At 48.0% G+C, this 18,551-nt stretch overlaps 1 protein-coding gene across 3 annotated transcripts in view; it reads right to left on the bottom strand.

Annotated features, from left to right (window-relative positions):
- DAGLA (diacylglycerol lipase alpha) overlaps positions 1-17,762 on the bottom strand; it is a 61,511-nt gene extending 43,749 nt beyond the window's left edge. For all 3 annotated transcript variants that reach the window (XM_086749719.1, XM_086749721.1, XM_086749722.1), the window contains exon 1: positions 17,694-17,762. The gene's annotated coding sequence lies outside the window, so the exon portion shown is untranslated. The remainder of the gene's footprint in view (positions 1-17,693) is intronic.
- Positions 17,763-18,551: the final 789 nt, after the last annotated feature.

Raw genomic sequence — 18,551 nt, 5'->3', positions numbered from 1 at the left:
AAAGCTGCCAGCTCTGACCCGGCTCATGCAAAGCTCGCTAATTACAGTGAAAATCTGAAGAAAGCAAGAGCAGGAGGGAGGGAGAGCTAGACTCCAGCTCTCTGGCTCACACAAATGACAGCCTGAGCAAACTTTTCCTGCCTCAGCGGTTGCTGCTATAAATAACCCCCTCCAGGGCTCAGTGCCGCAGGAACCCAAATCCCCGTCACCTCGCAGAGACCCTCTGAAGTCCGCGCTGCTCCGAGCACGCTCAAGCTTTAAGAGCAGCCTCCTTCCACAGCTATGCTCAGGCCAACATGCCTCTCCCACACACACGGCTCCTCTCACACAGTCCCAGACCCGCTAGTAACAGCACCGTCCCGCGTTCAGCGCACTCCTGTCCCCGCGCACATGTATGCACACCGCTTTCTCAAAGCCTCCCTTGCCTCTTCCCCCAATCCTTCCCATTTTACCCATCTTTTCTCTCCTCTAGCACCCACTCCCCCATTATTCTGTCATTCTCTCACTCCTTTTTCTTTTCCAGGCTCCACATTTGCTGTAGCTTCCGTTGATTACATTGCTTTCCAGCTCTCCAGCCATTTCTCCACATTTTTGTTGCTAAGATGCCCTGGAATATCTTGAGACAAGCAGAGCTCCTCCTTCCAGCTGCTGACAGCTGTTCTCCAGCCCAAAAGGCTTCTCTGTACAGAACCCAGAGGAGATCCCTGAGGAAGAGCGCAGTGTGCCTGCAAGAAGTAAAAATCACCAACTGTTCAGTGCACACAGCTCCAACTTCCTCCCAGCTTAGGAAATTAAGTCCCAAATTCAGACGCAGTGGAAATCAAATCCAGGCAGTTCCCCTGGGACTTATCATTCTGCTTTCCCTCCAGCCACTTTCTCCAGCTGGTGCTTCAGATGAAGATGCTGTAACCACACACATGTGGCACTGCTGCAAGGGGCACAAGAAAGCAAACAACAGCGCGGGTCCCACGCCTCTGCGTACCATCAATAACCGGGGCAAGCAAACCCAACCGCTTCCTCCTCCTCCTAGAAACTCTCGTCCGTCCAGCGCTTCCCTAGTGACACAGCAAGATAAAACTGAAATCCTGGGCTGAATCTTGCCAAGCTGATGTAGCTGGATTCTTCCCGAGTCTCAGATTTGGATGCATATGATAGAAGTCAGGAATCCTATTTTCATTTTGCTTATGTAAGCAAGGATGAATCAAGCCCAGGTTTCTCTGATCTTGCATCATATTTAAGCCTTATATTTCTTTCCATAACCCGGAGCTAAAAAGCCCTTCTCTTCAGACAGAGCCTCCATTAGCTACACTTCTGAACACCAGCACACACATCCCTCCTCCGCAACACCCACGCACCGCACCTTCTGCACACACATCCAGCCTGTAATCTGTGTGCGTCGCTCATCTACAAAACCCCCAGGCCCTCGGTGGCTGTGGCTGTGCCTCCCCAGCAGTCACACAGCCCACCCCTCACTCACAAGTGTCCCTTCCTGCTGCTTCCCAGGGACAGCCAGTAGACGAGCAGAGAATTCAGTTTCCAGCTCAGTAATTATAGGCCAACTCAATTTTAGAAGATATCCTACTGAAGTTCTGCGGCCCTCCAGTTTTCCTGCAGCCCTCCAGCTTAAATAGATGACTGCTGCCTGCTTTTTTTTCTGTGGGTTCATCACCACAGACTCTGGAGCTGGAATAGCTCATTACCATCTCATCCTCTGCTCCCCAAACGTCTGACAAACTCAGCGCTACAGGTAGCACAGCCACATGTTCCTGCTTCAGCCAGGGTACCACACGTCTTCTCACAGCATGACTTACTTCCTAAATTAGCACTCCCTCATTTTCTTCGGGTGTCTCCTTGATATATTGACCATTTAAACCTTTCTACTCTACCTTGCAGGTCTTCCAAAGTCCCAGTTGCAGGATGCTTTTCAGAAGACTTCCCTCGGGCCTCTCACAGGAACATCACGTAAGCTATTTACTGCTCATTTCATTACTCTGGCTCCAGCACGGGTTGGTAGGAGCCAGAAAAGCCTGTCGCTACAGGAACAGCATCGCTACCGCCTCGGCCATCCAGCTCCGCACCTAGAATGAGCAGAGCAAAGACGGACAGAAGCGAGGTGAAAGGAGGTGAGGCAGAAGCAGACACCCCATGTGACAAGAGGAGAGCTGCAGCAGTAGAAACACCCTGAAAAAGCATTCCTTGGCTTCAAGCAGCTGTACAGACACCAACTGAAAAAGCACAGATTGCAACTGCCTGCTTCTGTGGCTAACAACTGGGTATACGGGAAGAAAATCAGGAACAATTCTTCCCCAAGCTAATGGAGCGCAGGAAACATGGACTAGCCACACACAGGAGTCCAACTCTGGTGTTGCAGACTGCTACGACTACGGCAGGAGGTACAAAAAAGCAGCAGGAGACTATTCAGGACATAAATCAAACCCCTGGTTACTAAAATACAGAGAGGAGGATCATGAAAATAAGATGAAAGGGATCAGAGATCACAAAAGAGGGACTGGGAAAGGAGCTTTATCTTCTCCCTGCCAAAGAGAAGTGGACAAAATTTAGGTGCAAGCTGTGTCTAAATGACATCAGTTAAGTGCCAGGGAACTGCAAAGGACAAAGAAATAAGACTCATCATCTCACCTGTGAGCAAGTAACACACAAAGATCTGCCAGACGAAACAGCCCAGCCACACAGCTCGCCTGGCGTCCAGCTACAGACCCTCCAGAAAAAAAAAAAATGCATCCTCTCTTCAAAAGAGGGTGGATTAACTTAACGTGCTCCTCCTAAAACTCTCACTGAAGTCTACACCTGTCTGAATTGAACAAGAAAAATGTCATCTTTCCTGAAGAAATCAGCAGGGTCATCCTCAGAGCTGTGCGCAGCCTTGTTATCTGCTCCCAGGTACAAATATCAGAGCTGTGAGGACGAGCGTGCTGGGACCCGGCTGCTGTACGTCCTAGACAAAGGCCAGATGGTCCCAGTGCAAATCTCTACTGAACTAACTTCTGTCGGAAAAATTAAGACATCAGTAACTTAGCAGTTTTTGTAAAACAAAGGGAAGAAATTTCACTTTTCCATCAATAAGATAAAGAACAGAAGTTGACCCCAAATGTCGTCCAGAGAACTTTCTACCAGAGGCATGTTCATACTCAGAAAATGGAAACGATCCCTACTCCAACAGCTCTTTGGAAAAGGGCGATTTTCAAACTGATTTCTGTAAGCAAAGCCACTTTTCCTCTAGTCTAGCAGATAAGAATTTCAAACGCTAAATAAGTCTTCACACTTGAACGTATAATCCAAACAGGATTATTAAAAAAAAAAAAATGTGTTTATTCAGATATACTCCAGGACAAGCGACTGGCTCCGCGCCGACACCGTTTTAGGCCATTAGAAGAGAAAGCACTTTTTCCTCTTACGCTGTAGGCAATGCATCATTATCTCTGTAATTAAATTTAGTGCCTTTGTGGCAGTGCCTTCTGCAGGATTTATCTAGGTGTGGACTTTTTTCCCTTTCCTTTAATTATGTTACAATTAACCATGAAATGTCCATTCATTTAAAGCTTTTCAGCTGGGCTTCAGAAGCAAACGCCTGAAACAGTCCTCAGTGAGAATGTTCTAATAATCTTGGAAGAGATCACAAGCACGAAATCTGGGGTTTGGTAGCTAATTAATTTATTGTAGTTGCAAGTGAACTTTCAAAGACTGTTAAAAAAAAAAAAAACAACCTTTTATTTCATCTTTTTCCGTTACAGTACTCGATTCAGATCCTCATACTTGATTACAGCTCAAAGGCCTCAGAGCAATATTATATTGCAATTAACCCAGCTGATTAAGGCATAATCAAGCATCTAAGTATCATGGCGTAAGCCTAGCCCAGGTCTGAGCTCTTCTGCATCATAACCCCGTGCTCCTTTGCTTCCTCAGTTTCTTCTCTCAGTTAAATTCTGAACACAGGCACAAACATTCAAGCTGAGATTTCCTACAGTTCTTTGGGCAATGTGGGAAAGTGTTCCCAGCCCTTTCAAAGAGGAATTATAGGAATTATGCCTGCATTCCTGCAGAAGTGGTTTTTTGTTCGACTTAAACTCTGCCTGGACCTCACAGACCACCAGGCACAGCCCACAGGACGAGCAAATTATGTTATCTTCACATCACAGTCTGAGATCATCTGTGTGTACAACACAAGGACAAAAGCTCCAGAAGAGTCTTGTCAGATGGCTCCAGTTCTTTCCCAAAACACGGCTGCAATCACAATCTCTTTGAGATCTCCTGAGTACCCAAAACCAGATCACCTAATGAGTGCACTTAGATGCCAGGGAGCTTCTCACATCCCTTCACGGCATTCTCGCTGACAGCCTTTCCCACACTCCACAGCCAACACACTTTCTCCAGCGGGGGGGAAAAAAAAAAAAAAAAAAAAAAAAAAAAAAATCGATGCCTTTAACATCCGGTACTCAAATTGTGGTGACCTCAAGAATCCACACTTGGTCAAGCACTCACCTCTCTCCAGCCTTTCCCCTACGCCGCTGTCCATCAAGCGTTTCATTTTTCTGCAGTCCGTCCTTGAAACCCGCAGCTCTGGGGGTACACGTCAAGAGGTGCGTTACAAAGGGTGCTTGATGAAAACATTGCAGTATTTTCACCGTGTGGGCAACTCATTATCAGAACCCGCTAGTGATTAGGAACGCGCTAGCATTCACTGCCCTGCTCCAACTGAATGACTGATACCAACAGGCCAAAACGATCACTCTTGAGGAAGGAAATAAGAATATGGGCGGAACGACGCGATGAATAATTCGCCATCAGTTCAGTGATCTCTCCTGGCACCACTGAAACTTCAAAAGGTGTTCCAGCTGCCAGACTGAAGTTAATCTGGAAAAGGAAAAAAAGTATACAAGGGACACAAGAATGACCCCTCTCCCTTTCCCTAAGTAGGTTTTCAATTGCAACACCAGCAGCCTACGCATGCCTTCCTCCCTCTCTCCCTCCTCCTCTCCCTATGCTTTCCCCTAATAAGCCAGGGAGGAGACAAACACAGCAAAAAGGAGAAATTACGCATTTCCACTGACAACAGGCTGTACATGAAAGAAGCAGGGGAGGGGCAGAGACACAATCTGGTCCCTGAAATGTGTTAGGTGATGGGAAGAAAAGCTCACCTACACACACAGGAGCACAGAGCCGCATCAGGAAGAGGGGAAACCCAGTAACACCCTCAACCAGGCTCAGCGCAGGAGCCATTTAGAGAACAAAAGCACTCTCAGGACGCAGGTCAAAGAATCCAGAAGTAAAACATCAAATAGGAGACTGGAGGAGGAGAAGTTGAAGACACTAAGGGAGTAGAGCAAGAGCCTGCCGCTTTAACAGCCCTCCCTCAGCTGCCAGCCAGCAGGCATTGCGTTCCCGCTCCGGGCTGCCAGCGAGGGCTGCCGAGCGACCTTTGCGCTCTCCGTCTCTGGAGAACACCAGAGCCGTGCACCAGGAGCACGCAACTAATATTCAGTTTTTCTTCAAGTGCCTGCGGCTTTTTGACATCCCCGTTTTAGGGAAGTCTCAGATTAAATTTTGTGATTTTGCAGGCAAGAACAGAAGCTCAAATCCCCCCCTCACATTCCTAGGGTGGGATTGCTCCCCTCCACGAGGAAGCTGAAATCATGTTCTCTAAATAGTTCCAAGTCCTCACTGAGCGCCCTCAGTATGAAGCCTACAAAGGAGGCAGAGCTATTTTTTAACTGAAGCACTTAAACTTTTCTGCACACCTAAGTGATCTTAATTCAAATTACATTTCATAATGTTGGCAACACAGAAAATGTCGAAACGATATTATTTGCACTAAGCACAGCCGGGGGAGGTTTTTAAGTACCAAGCCGGTATCACATTTAACGGCCAGCTATCAACTAATTGAAAGCCCATAGTTTTGGGGAAGATTTGACAGCTATGGCCCTTATAGAATCAGAGAATGGTTTGGGTTGGAAGGAACCTTAAAAATCACCCAGTTCCAACCCCTTGCTGCGGGCAGGGCCGCCTTTGACCAGACCAGGTCCCTCAAAGCCCCGTCCATCCTGGCCTTCAACACTTCCAGGGCTGGGGCATCCATAACTTCTCCGGGAAATCCGTGCCAGTGCCTCACCACCCTCACAGTGAAGAATTTCTTCCTCATGTTGAATCTAAATCTGCCCTCGTCCAGTTTAAAGCCATTACCCCTTGTCCTATCACTCCATCCCCGTGTCAAAAGTCCCTCCCCGTCTTTCCTGTAGGCCCCTTTAGGTCCCGGGAGGCCGCTCTCAGGTCTTCCCAGAGCCTTCTCTTCCCCAGGCTGAACAGCCCCAGCTCTCTCAGCCTGGTCTCACAGGAGAGGTGCTCCAGCCCTCTGATCACAAAATCAGAGACACAGAGGCAGGAGTACCCAGATGTGCTGACCACAACACAGCCACAGTGGCAGAAGTGGCCCTGGAGGCACCCAAAGGGAAAAGCTCCACGGAGCACAACTGCTTCAGTCACGGCCCCAACATCTTTTTGTCACTGCATCAGTGACCAGTACACACCGCAGTGCTGACAGAGCATCCCTGCGCGGTCTCGAACGCCACACCTACTGCTCGTATGACCAGCAGATGTGAGCTACAGTCCTACTGTTGCTTAGTGGCCATATTGTGTTGACTTTGTAACAAAGAACCAGGATGTGCGGCTAAAAAAAATTATCTATATACAAGAACATTAAAGGGAACTTTTTCTAAGAGGTTAAGTGCAAAATGATGGGTTTTACTCACCTGACAAGGTTCATCTTGAGACCAAAACCCCTTCTTTCCCTAAGCCTTTAGCCACTGTGGCAAAGCACCAAAGCCACCAGATTTCTTATCTTAAAAAAGAAAAAAAAGCTGTTGCCAGTGACCAGGAAGTGCACCCATCCAAGAGCCAACAAGGCACCACCCCTACGCAGGTGCTTGCTTTCCGCTGAATTTAGCTGGAAACAAGATACTCATTGTTAGAAACCTAAACCTCTTCATTAATCAAGCTCCTTTCTTTTCACCACGTCGTTCTCAATTTTTCAGAGGGAGCAACCTAGTTTGGGACTGCAGTTCCTCTTAGGTCACGTAAGGCAGCTGTTTTCCTTGGTACGCCACGAATCTTATGCTGTCCAAGCTTTCTGAACACGGAGGACCTACTTACAGCACGTTCGGCGGTCTCCCCAGGAAGAGGTGTGCTAGGCAGAACTGGGCAAAGTCCTGCATTTCCTAGGAGCTGCTTTAACAACAGGCTGCAGCTCAGTGCGGTGGAAACAAAACCGGATGTCTCTGCCCTGAACATCATCTCTACTTTAAACGGGGTGGGAAGAGTGGATGCAGAAATAGTTTAGTCTGGAGCACTCGTTCAGCGGAGGTTACTAACCCCACTCCACACGGCTGTGTGGATAGAGCTGCGTCTGCATTCTCATCCAGCAGACACACGCGGTCTTTTCGCTGCCCCCCTCCACACAAAAAAAAAAAGCGCTGAACTGCTGAGTCGGTAAAACAGCAGCAGGGCAGACTCCTGCATCTCGTTGTCCAACTTGTAATTAACTCTGTGGCCATGGAGCAGTGAAGCAGCCCTGAAGATACAGCACAAAATCCTGTCTCCTCTTCAGTAGAAAAAAACTTGCAGCCAGTTGGGGAGAGAATGAATATTAGTTTCCCACTCAAATCAGAAATTAAATCCTTTTCCCACCTTCCCTGACAAATCCCCTTATAGTTGAGAATTCAAGCCCTTGCATCTCCTAGCTGTTCCCATAGGAACATAAGAGCCACAACTGCTCCCAACCTCATCTCCTTTTCCAAAAGCAGAAATATCTAATGAAGTCTTCGTAGCCTTGTTCCTCTGCAGCAGGAACCCTACGCATATTTGAAGAAAAAAAAAAAGATAACACTGTTCTCACCTCTTCTACTCCTGCTCCCCACAAAAAGGGAGCAGCAGCCACACAGTCCTGAGGGCCAGAGTCTTGGATAATCACATCTTCCTCCCTTTTGTTCTCTCCTAATGGGCATCCGTCACTTTTTCTCTTCAAAAATCTAGAGCTCAAACAAAAACGCCATTACAAAACGCAAACTCCTGGAAAACCCCTGCGCAGAGGCAGCAGCCAGGTGCAAAGCAGTTGAGCAAACACCAATGTATTAACCTAAAGTACAAGGAAACAAACGGACGCATTTTCTGGAAACAGGATCTCCTGCTTCTCCAGACTTGGACAACCAGGAGTTCCAGTATCCCACCCTCTGGCACTGCACCTTCTCCGCAGCGAGAGGCTTGCGCCTCCAGATGCAAAGGCAGAAGACCAATCCACAGTTCATACTGTCAACGCAAAAACTGCAAGCCCAGTCGTACTAGAACAATGAAAGTAGTCCAGAAGATAAAAGAGGGCTCACTCACAAAAGACTTCCTCAAATATTAACATAAATGAAGCATATTACTGAAATTATGCCTGCTGAAAGAACTGAAAGTTCAACTTACTCGCTCTTCGGGAGCGTTTAGCCGTCGCAGTCTAGACCAGAGGCTCAAGAGCCGTATTTTCACATGCTAGTCAAGAGGGAGTGTTTTTTTGGCATAACACCAGGTAACTTACAGTCCAATGGTTTGCAAAACAAATCTATGTTAACATTGCGATTTTCATGTCATAAATCAAGTAATTTGAAGTGAAAAGGTTCCCGATTGCTTTAACCACACCCTTTCATGCTTTTCTACTCAAAAAGGATTTCATTTCACCACGATATAAAGAGCAGCAGCACCAAATGCAAGAGACCTGCAGCTACGCAACAGGAACCAACACAGTTTCTTCCCTTTCTGTCTCTTGCTGTCCTCTGTTCAATTAAAAACCCATCCATTAAACTGCTTTCAAGTCTTTTGTTGTTTATAGCAAAATAAAAAGAGTTAACTAGAAAAGAAGCAGCTGGAAAACCAGTTTTTCGTAGGGGAAATACAACAGCAGTTGGGGACATAAAGGACATTGACTTGTCCATAGCACAACATCGCAAGGTTTTAAGAGAATTATTTGCTCAGGTAGCTCAGAGGAGGGCAGTCCAGGATAGTCAGTGTTGGAGAGACTTCCATGTTCCCTTGGGCAACTCCATCATCTTCCTCAGCCTACCCAGGCAACTTGTCTCAGAGAAGCGAACAAAAGCGCCTGTACAACCAGTAGTAGCTGTCATGTAACTTTGAAAAGCAGCCTAACACTTCATGCGGGCATGCATACTCCTTTCAGAGGATAAACACAAGGAGTTTCCTTCCAGTCGCTCAACTCAAGAAATACTGTTGAGAGTTCAGAGTCAGATCTGCCACTTCACCTCCCCAGCTTCTACAGCGTCACCTCAAAACGCAGAACAGCAGCAAGGTCTCACCGGGCTTTCAGTTCACATTGTGGGACTTCAACATTTGGCGCAAAGGCCCACTTCCTTTTCTCATCCCGAAGGGCTGGACACTTCCTTCATCGATTTAATTCTCTGCTCACACCTACTGCCTTGAAACACCCATTTAACCTCACACCCAGCCACCCCAGCTCCTCCATCAGCAGGCTCAAACGCACACGAGAGCGCAGGAGAACAAGGATGGGACAATTCGTCGGATGAAGAACAGCACACAGCAGCAGGCTGAATTCCTCTGTTCTTTACCTCCCGGTAGAAGGGGGAAAAAAAAAAAAAAAAAGAAAAAGAAAAATCACTATTTCTATGGTGGTATCATCCTGTTTCTTCTCCCCAAATACCTGCTACCCACCCCACAGTGGATTTTCAGGCTTTCTGCCCACCCCTCCCTGAACAAGCTTACACACACCCTCTTCACGGGGGCAAACTAAACATACTTTACACTCCTGGGCTTGCCTGCAAACTCAAACACCGCATATTCCAAATTCACAAACTCAGTAAATATTACAAGCGGGCTCCCAGGAGGCACTTCAGATGCACGCACCACACTTGCTCAGCCACCCGTTCACAGAAGAACGAGCGTTTTCTGCAGCATCCTATGTGCTTCCCACCTCCAAACCCACTTGTACCAATTCCTCCACGAGAAATATGAAGCCAGACCAAGGCCTCAGAGAATTTATAAAGTCTCTTCCCCACCAGCAGAGAGTTAGAGTCCTACAAAGCAAGGCAAGCAATTAACTGGTTACATGCAACCCAAGATGTTTATCTTAGACTCTTCCAGGCCAGTAACATTTGGAAGCATCGAGGAAAGACTGCATTTGTGGATGTCCCTCTTTCCTACTGAGTTAAATTCGATTACGGCCCCTGAGGTCTTCCAAAGGGTTTGCTTTCAGAGATCTGGAAGAAAGCATGGTCTTTTTCTGTTTAAAAAAAAAAAACAAAAAACAAAGCATTGAACCAAGAATAGGCATGAAATTTAGAGGGGAAAGAGCTTCTGGAGAAAGGTGCCCATGGCTTCCTGCAGAATGAAGTTTTAACACCACAGTTAAGCAAAGGCATTTTGCTCTGCAGTCTTCTGATGTCACTGAAGTTTGAGGAAAGCTCTCCTCTTTCTGGTTTTAGAACACGCACATAACATCTCAGGAAAAGCATCTCGCACTTCCTATGCCCTTCATTATTCATGTGCCAAATAGTTTGAGCCCCATATTAACCTCGGAAGGAAGACTTGAAAAGAAAGAGCAGCCTCTCTCTCTGCTAGAAAATGAGTGAAAATGACAACAGTGAGGGGACAAGCAATCCCACAGCACACAAAGAGACTCTCTCAAATAAGTCTGTCATTATTCTCTGCTCTCCTCAAGGAAGAAAAAGAGCTCCATTACTACAAGAACTTAAGAGAGAAGTCACAAATTACTGCTTCTCCATTTTCTTTTAAGGACGTAACTTATCTGCCATCAGCAGAGTAAACGGGAACTTTTTTTACTTCCTCCGAGAGGGGATCATGGGCACACGCTTCCCCTCCAAGCAAAAATACAGAGGTTCATCTCTGAAAGCTCTTCTTTAGTGAAGCGGTTGTCATTAGCAGACGCGTGGGTACCATGGAGATGGTGACAAACAACTGAATCAGACAGAGCACAGTCACAAGAAGGGTTCTGTGGTTTAAAAGGTTAAATCTGGCTGAGAGGTAGCGCAGTCACACAGGACCTTTGAGATGGAACAGCACGTCACGGGGAGATCCTAGAACAAGAGACAGACCACTGGGCTAGAAAAACGCTGCTGTTCCCGGAGCGTCTGAGGCTGAAGTTCTTGAAGACCGGCTGGTACTTTTTTAAAACTGGTCTTGGTTTGAGTTCAACAGCAGAGAAGCAACAAAGCGGTCCACTCACTGTTCCAGAACCATTTAGCGACAGAAAGCTGAACTGAGTTCACTTCACTTACTACTTCTCACAGCTCAATTTCCAAACGCTGAAACCTGAGTCCTGTTTCAAAAAGGACAGAACTTACATCTTGGGCACTGATAACTACAAGCCAAGCGTGAAGGGAAGTTATTAGACAGCACTAGGTTAAATTTCGATGAAGAACATTTTTAGAGAGTCCTGATATGACCAAGGCAACACAAGAAGGTAGAGTTTGCTTTATTCAGGACAGTCACAGGCTGGCTGAGACGCTGCAAACTCACAAGAAGCATCTGACTTGCTGTTATTATACGGGAAGCGCAATAGTTAATTTCCCATGAGAGGAAACAGCACAATTTTGCAAGATCATTTGGCAGATCACATGGGGAAAAGACAAGCTTTCAGAAGCTCAGACTTTTGAGCTGGAATCCATATTCCAGAAATACATCAAGGTTGTATCTATGGCTGTAACCACCAGCAAGCACGTTACACAGATCTGCGCCGAAAAGACAAGCCATGACATAATATTAATTTTCATTCTCCTTTCTAAAAGATGCAGAGCTGTGTAAATTCCAGCTTCTAACAGACATGGAGCAGCGTAACAGATCTAAACGGAAACCCTTCAGAGTAGAAACGTGCTGGAGTTTTTTTTCTCATACCAGCCTCACCATTTCTATTGTACTTACTGCAATGGAACTGTAACAGCAAGGTCTTGAATTTCCCTGTTCCTTCCTATTATCCCGTTCAGTTTAATTTAAGGTGACCTAAGGGATTCACTGTTTTATTTGCACGTTTGTTTTTCTTCAGAAAAGTATAAGGACCCAGTCTAGAAGCTTGTCTGGATCTAAACTCAGAATCTCTCGGCTCTGTGCTGATAATCATACCTCCAGACTAACAACTCACAAAGAAACAGATATTACAGAGGAAAAATGACATGGCAAATGCTTAGAGCATCTATTCATTTAAGGTAGCCCTCTCACATTTATCAGTTAGCTAATGACTCCTAGTAACCATAAACACTGCTTGAAATTATCTTACCATGTCTTCAGAAGAAGAATCTCAATCAATTTCAGGATCAGCAAGTCTCTGCTCTCGTTCAAAGAGTTATAAGCTCTTCAACAACCTGACACTCATCGTTTAGACGCTCCAAGCAAATTTTCCCATCTCACATGTCACAGAGCACCAAACTGTATCAAATAAGCCATCCCACCAGCAACTCCTGAGAAGCACCATCAGTGCTTACTCACCCCTAAAGATGCCAACGTCCCGGCAGAAAGCAGCGTGCTGAGGAAGAGGGACTGGGAATAACCCCAGCAGCAGCCCGCTGCAGGTCCGCGCTTTTCATCACCGGATTACTGCCGATGCAGCAATGCAGATCTGTGCGTTAGATATGGAAATGAGATCAGTTTCAGCAACTCTGAGACGATTTATCATACTATTAGCTCACTGGAACTGAGTTGCACCGGGTCTTCTATCATTGCTTGCTGAAGAGCACTTTGCCTGATTAAATAGTAAGTGAAGAACACAAGGAAAATTACAATTTTTAAGACACTAGATTGCATCTTGTATCCTGTTTTCAGGGAGAAGTTCTTATTAAGGTCAAAGACATCACTGAGGAATCCACTTGTAGTTTCAGTTTCCCACAAAGGGAAGATGCAAGAACCAAAAGCAGGCTGGCTACTGATTTAATAGCTTGGACAGAACTAAAAGCCATAAATTCTCACGCAATTCCACAGGCAATTCCAGTGTCAACCTGAAGGAGACCAGAAGGCCAGGCCTCCTCGAAGGGGGACAGAAACTCCAGTGGAAGGGAAGAGAGGAGGAGTTCCAGGGGTCTGAGAGAGCACGAGTCCAGCTACAGCAGCACTGGTGTAAAAGCAGACTGGAAGCCTGGGGGGTTAAAAGCCCATGACAAAAAAATCCTTGTTAGCCAAGCAGTCTCGGCTTGCCACGCAGATTTTCTACTCTTGCTGCAAGGAAGAGAAAAATAATCAGCAACCTTTTTCATTTAATGTTTTAGCTCGGCATCTTCAAACAAATCCAGCGTATGAGGTAAGGCACCCGCACCACTTTCACCGGAAGGAGGAGAGAAAAGGATAAAGCTGAAAAGAAGAAATGTCTGAAGACGGAGGGCACAGTTTTTCTAAAGCTCAGTAGGAATTCTACCTTTTATTCAAAATCAGCGAGGTGCAGCACATCATGCTTTGCATTTCAACCCAAATTTTGTATGCATTTTATATTAAGATATTCCTCTTCAGCATATGTTGCTTCTAAAATATAAACCCATCAGTTTTCACGTGCATTGTTATAATTCCTTAAAGCTTGTAACGATGCTTCAAACAGTTAATTGACTAGTCCACAGCATTTCAGACTTTAAAAAAAACCAAAAAAACCCCAAAAAAACAGATCAGTTATGGGTACGTTCTAAATCATTTCAGTTACTTCTATCTAAAAAGTTCAAAGCTGGACAGATACTGCGCATGGCAAGGTTTTGGGACTTTTTCCTCTGATTTCTCTTTTAAAATCCACAAAACAAAGCGTTAGCTTGAAAGCAAAGGCACGTAGCTCTAACTAGAAGCATCGCAACGGTTCCCACCACCAGCGAAACACGTGCTACGTATGTTTGTTCTGGCAGACATACGCTTAAACTACAGTATTACGTATGCACAGCGCAGAACGAAGAAAATATCGGCGCAAACTAGCTTCGAGTTACAAGTTTGATTTACTCAGAGAATCTATTCCAGCAAGAATAAACATCCCAAAGCTATCCACAGATCCCCAAAGAGTCCATTTGTCACGCTGCTGATAGCACAAAGGGCACTTTCATAAACTCCTTTCCCCCAGCTCTCTAAAATCTCCGGCCCCACGGCTCTCTCAAAGAGGATGAAAATAGTTCCGCTCTGCCAAGCATCTCAATTGCTGTCTCTTTAAATGGAACTTCCTCAAACTCCAACGTGAATCCGGCTCAGGATGTACTTATTCATCTGCTGGATCCTTGTCAGAATCAGAGACTGCGAGCTTTAACGAAATATTATTTACTGCTACCTTGGTGGCAAGCAGAAATGGGATTATGCTGTCTTCTCAGAGGAAAAGTAGGGTGCAGGCAGACTCCCCGAAGTACAAGCTGCTGGTTCTAGGGTAGATATAAAACTTTGCTCCCCAAACTCTCCCACATCCTTCCCCTGTCTGAAGGCAGAACAGAATCGCTGTTGGGTTTAATGTAAGAAATTCTAATCAATTGTAGGCAGGCCTGTAGCGACGCGAAGCCTCAGAGGCTGTTATCTGCCCAAAGCTGAGCAGCGTTCCATCCCAAGCACGCCGGGGTTTCCACTCTCCGGTTTCCTACAGATCTCCAGTTTGCTGGTCCTTGACCACAAAACCAAGAGGATTGGTATTTATGTCGCTTTAAGGAGAGTTTTCTAAGTCACAAAGGCTTGGAAGAAGTGTAGAAGTCTTTTTTTTTTTGCAAATCCATACAATTATCTTGCAACTCCAAGTGACCTAGTTTTGAGGAGCTAATTCAAAATTAATTCATTCTAAGATGAGGCCGCAGAGGAATCCCCCCCTCTGTCCCTTTTTACACGCAGCTCTATAAAACACCGTGAAACATCTGTCCCTGCAGCACGCTAGGATGAAAGGTCACCTCCCAAACAGAGACACAGCCCGCACTTCACGCGGAATACGGCGGTTCACAGCTCGGATCCCGTGGGGAACACCAAACTGCTTTACAAGAGGGAAGCAAAGACGGGTGGGACCGATAAAACCACGCAAGTCAAGCGGGTCTGTGAAAGGGCAGCTGAGGGCTCGCGCGTTTCTGTCTCCAGCTTCTGGTTAGACCTACGCAGCGTTTAAGGGACACAAAAATCTCTTCTGTCTTAGAACAGAGGTAGACATAGCACAAGGAATGTGCTATGTGCATTTCCATTCCCACCCAAGGTCCCAAAGCACATCCGTGCACTTACAAAGCAGATTTTTTTTTCCTCGTAACTATTTGTTCATGTGAATGTTGACAGTTTCATAAGAAGTAAAACTCTGCCAAAATTCAGTACAATGAGCATCTGCTGAAGACAAAACTCAATACTTCTGAATAGTCTGATATCTACGTTCTTTTTACGAAACAGACTGGCAGGTATTTTGGTTTAGCCTATTTCTCTTCCGTATTTTTTTTTTTTTAAGCATAACTGTCATCGGAGGGAGTTATCTTCATCCTCCCCACTTTTCTTCCCGGAGCAGCACGTTCCTCAATTTTAACCACTCGGATCACGTTGTTGCACAACCGTTCCTTCCTAGGACTCTACGAGAGGAACGGGTGGACACAGCGCACTGAAGTTTGCCGTTCCCGTTGCCCATTTCCCAGCGGTGATTAAGCTGCCAGGGACTTCGAGTAATCCCCGTTTCCGTGACTTCTGATTCGATTGTGCCTATCGCAACCAAAAGGATCTAACCCAGTGCCGTAAGTGCAAACAGAATTCTGATCAAATCTGGTTCTCACAGGTCAGCACTACAGAAATCAGTACCAGCAATACGCATGTAGTTCCTATACTCAAAATCTGTAATTTTGACTCTCCAGTATGTTATGGAGGGAGTAAAATTTTTGTAAAATGACAGAGATGGTAACTCCTAAGTCTCTTCTTTTATTTAAATACGGATTTAAAGGAGAACATTTGCCCTGCTTCTTTCTGAAGAGTTTTGGTTATGAAAGTTCCAGGCTGTATGCATTATTTACCACCTAGCAGATGCTGTTCAAGTTTCTCGTCCCCGTTAGCCGACACTGGCCTGCCTGTCCACTGCAAACTGACACACATTCACTGGGCTGAGCAGTAATCTCATCAGCAGCTTTAAGAACCCAATGTAACTTTTATGACATAGAAAGCTAGCACCTAGGACAACAAATAACTTCACCCAGGTAATGTTTTCTCTTCAGAAAGCCTTCCACCGGTGCCTAACAGATATTCCTTCTTCCTCAGTCACAAACTAACCTCCTTAATAGCGTAGGCACTTCCCCACTAGATACACATTTCAGCGAAACCAATGTCGTAAAACCAAGAGATTAAAGACTCTGCCTTGACAAAAGCCACTTCCTACAATTTCATTATCTCCCAACCACGACTATTTTAAAAACACTCAGCCTGACCACACAAGCTCAAACGCTTCTCCCTGTTCAACCAGAAAATGACAGTCAGCGGGATGTAGCGACTCATGACCAGGTAACACCAAGTTTTATCCTGGCAGGCAAGTAATCTCCTTCCCACCTTGGCAGAGGTTACACTTTCCCACAGAACCGTTTCCTTTAACACCTTGGCTGATCCATTGAACAGAGATTTGCTGCCTTCAACACACAACGCTTCGAACCACTCCAGCGTCCCAGAAGCCGCATATACTATCTCTGGCGATCACGGTGCTGTTTCTCACCTGGAGCTGGCTGCCAGTACCGTCCCACGTATCAGGACTTGCGGACTCAGTAAATCCCCATGCCTGTACGCCAAACGGCAACCGAAGCCTGTCCCAAACACACAGGCAGGTACCAATTCCCAGAATGGGCACAGCATGAATTCTGGCTGCGCAGTCTGGCGACGTCTCAGCTCTAAGATCTCAGAGTGCTATATCCTTCACTTTTATAAACATGCGAGTCTCCGTGACCCTACCTGGGGATTTCTACAGTTGGGGCTCATCAGGGAAAAGGTGGGTTTAAAAATGGAGCGAGAGACCAGCGCTACGGCTCTTCAGATCTCGTACTGGGAAATGACACCGAGCCCGACACGCATCTGACGTGCTCGCCTCCAGTAGCACAAAGCCGTGCCCCAAACCTGAGAGCTTAAGCCATCACCCACTGTGGCAGATCCACGTAGCTGAAGTACTTTTTAGCGCCAGCTAACTGTTTCAGACACCGGTCCCTGCGGAGAAGTCGTAAAGGCTGAGAGAAAGAACCCATGTGTCACACCCACCCTCCGCACACCAGCGGCTTCTCCCTGCACAGCCGGGCAAGCAGCCCCAGTCCAACCTCCCGCACGGAGCTCGGGCGGACAGGGGAGGCCAGCTCGGACTGGGGGGGGTGCCAATTCTGACCCCGCCGCCGGCCTGAGGCGCTGGGGAAAGGATTACCAGGTGCAGGCCATGTTGTGAGGGGAGCTCTCCGGCTGGAAGGGAAGGGCTCGGCTCCCGCAATGAGCCAGCCCGGCCCCGCGGCAAAACGCTCCCTCCGGCCGCAGCTCCGCCGGTCCCACCCGCGCCCGCCAGCCCCCTCCCCAGCAGGGCGGGGACCGCACCGGGAGCGCCCCCGAGGCCCCGCTTCGCCCCTCAGCGCGGCCCGCCGGCACCCCGCACCCGCCCGCACCTGCCGCAGCGGCCTCCTCCCCTCACGGCCCCGCCGACTGGGGGTGCGGGGGTCGCCGCCGCCCGCCCCCCCCCCGCCGCCCCTCACCTCTCTGCCGCCACCAGCGACGCAGGCCCAGGGCGGCCGCCACCTCCATGCCGGGGGCCTCGCGGCCCCCCGATTCTCTAACACCGCCTCCGCCCGTGCAGGGGCCGCCCCCGCCCGTACCGGGCCGCCCACTGCGTCAGCTTCGTAAGGGCCGCTACGCACCCAGCGGTCACCATGGCGACGGCTGGAGCGGGGAGGAGGCGGCGGTGGGGGGGGGGGTAAAGCGCGTAAGTACGGGGGGCGGTGGCGCCCCCTGGCGGGCCTGAGGCGGCGGCGCGGGTGGGCCGGGCCTGCCCGCCGCGGGATGGGGGGAGGCAACGCGGGGCCGCCCCCGCCTTGGGGGCACCCCAGCCCGGCCAGGACCCCCCCCCAGCCATCCTCCGTTTGGAGCCACGGCCACAGCCCCCTGAAGGAGCCCGCTCCGGGGGTACAACCCGGCCCTACCACCCGTGGCAGCCGGAGCGCCCCCCTCTTCCTAAAATCCCCAACTCTGGGCGTCGAAGCAGCTTCACCCCCCGGCCACTGCCCTCAGGACTGCCCCGGTGTTGCTTTTCGGAAGGAAGCTGGGCTTACCGGCCTCTTCCGACATCCCTTCCCTGAAAAGAGCCCCCTAAAAAAGATGGGAACCCCACCTCAGGGACCCTCCCCAGGCCGGGACCCCGCTCTGCTGGGCCTCTTGCAACCCCCCCAGCATGGATAGCAACGCTTTACTATCGCTGCGCTTCAAATTTAATGGCCTTTTAATCAAAAGGCTTCAAAACTAGGGCGCGACTGAAATGGAAATAGGGGTTTTTTGCTGTCTCTGACAGCTCGCGGCTCTGCGTGGCCCAGAGGGGCGATGTGAATGCCGTTGCCTCC

Source organism: Chlamydotis macqueenii, chromosome 5 (assembly GCF_036417535.1).
Source record: "Chlamydotis macqueenii isolate bChlMac1 chromosome 5, bChlMac1.mat, whole genome shotgun sequence".
NCBI lineage: Eukaryota > Metazoa > Chordata > Aves > Otidiformes > Otididae > Chlamydotis > Chlamydotis macqueenii.
This window is presented reverse-complemented; position numbering and strand designations above follow the sequence as displayed.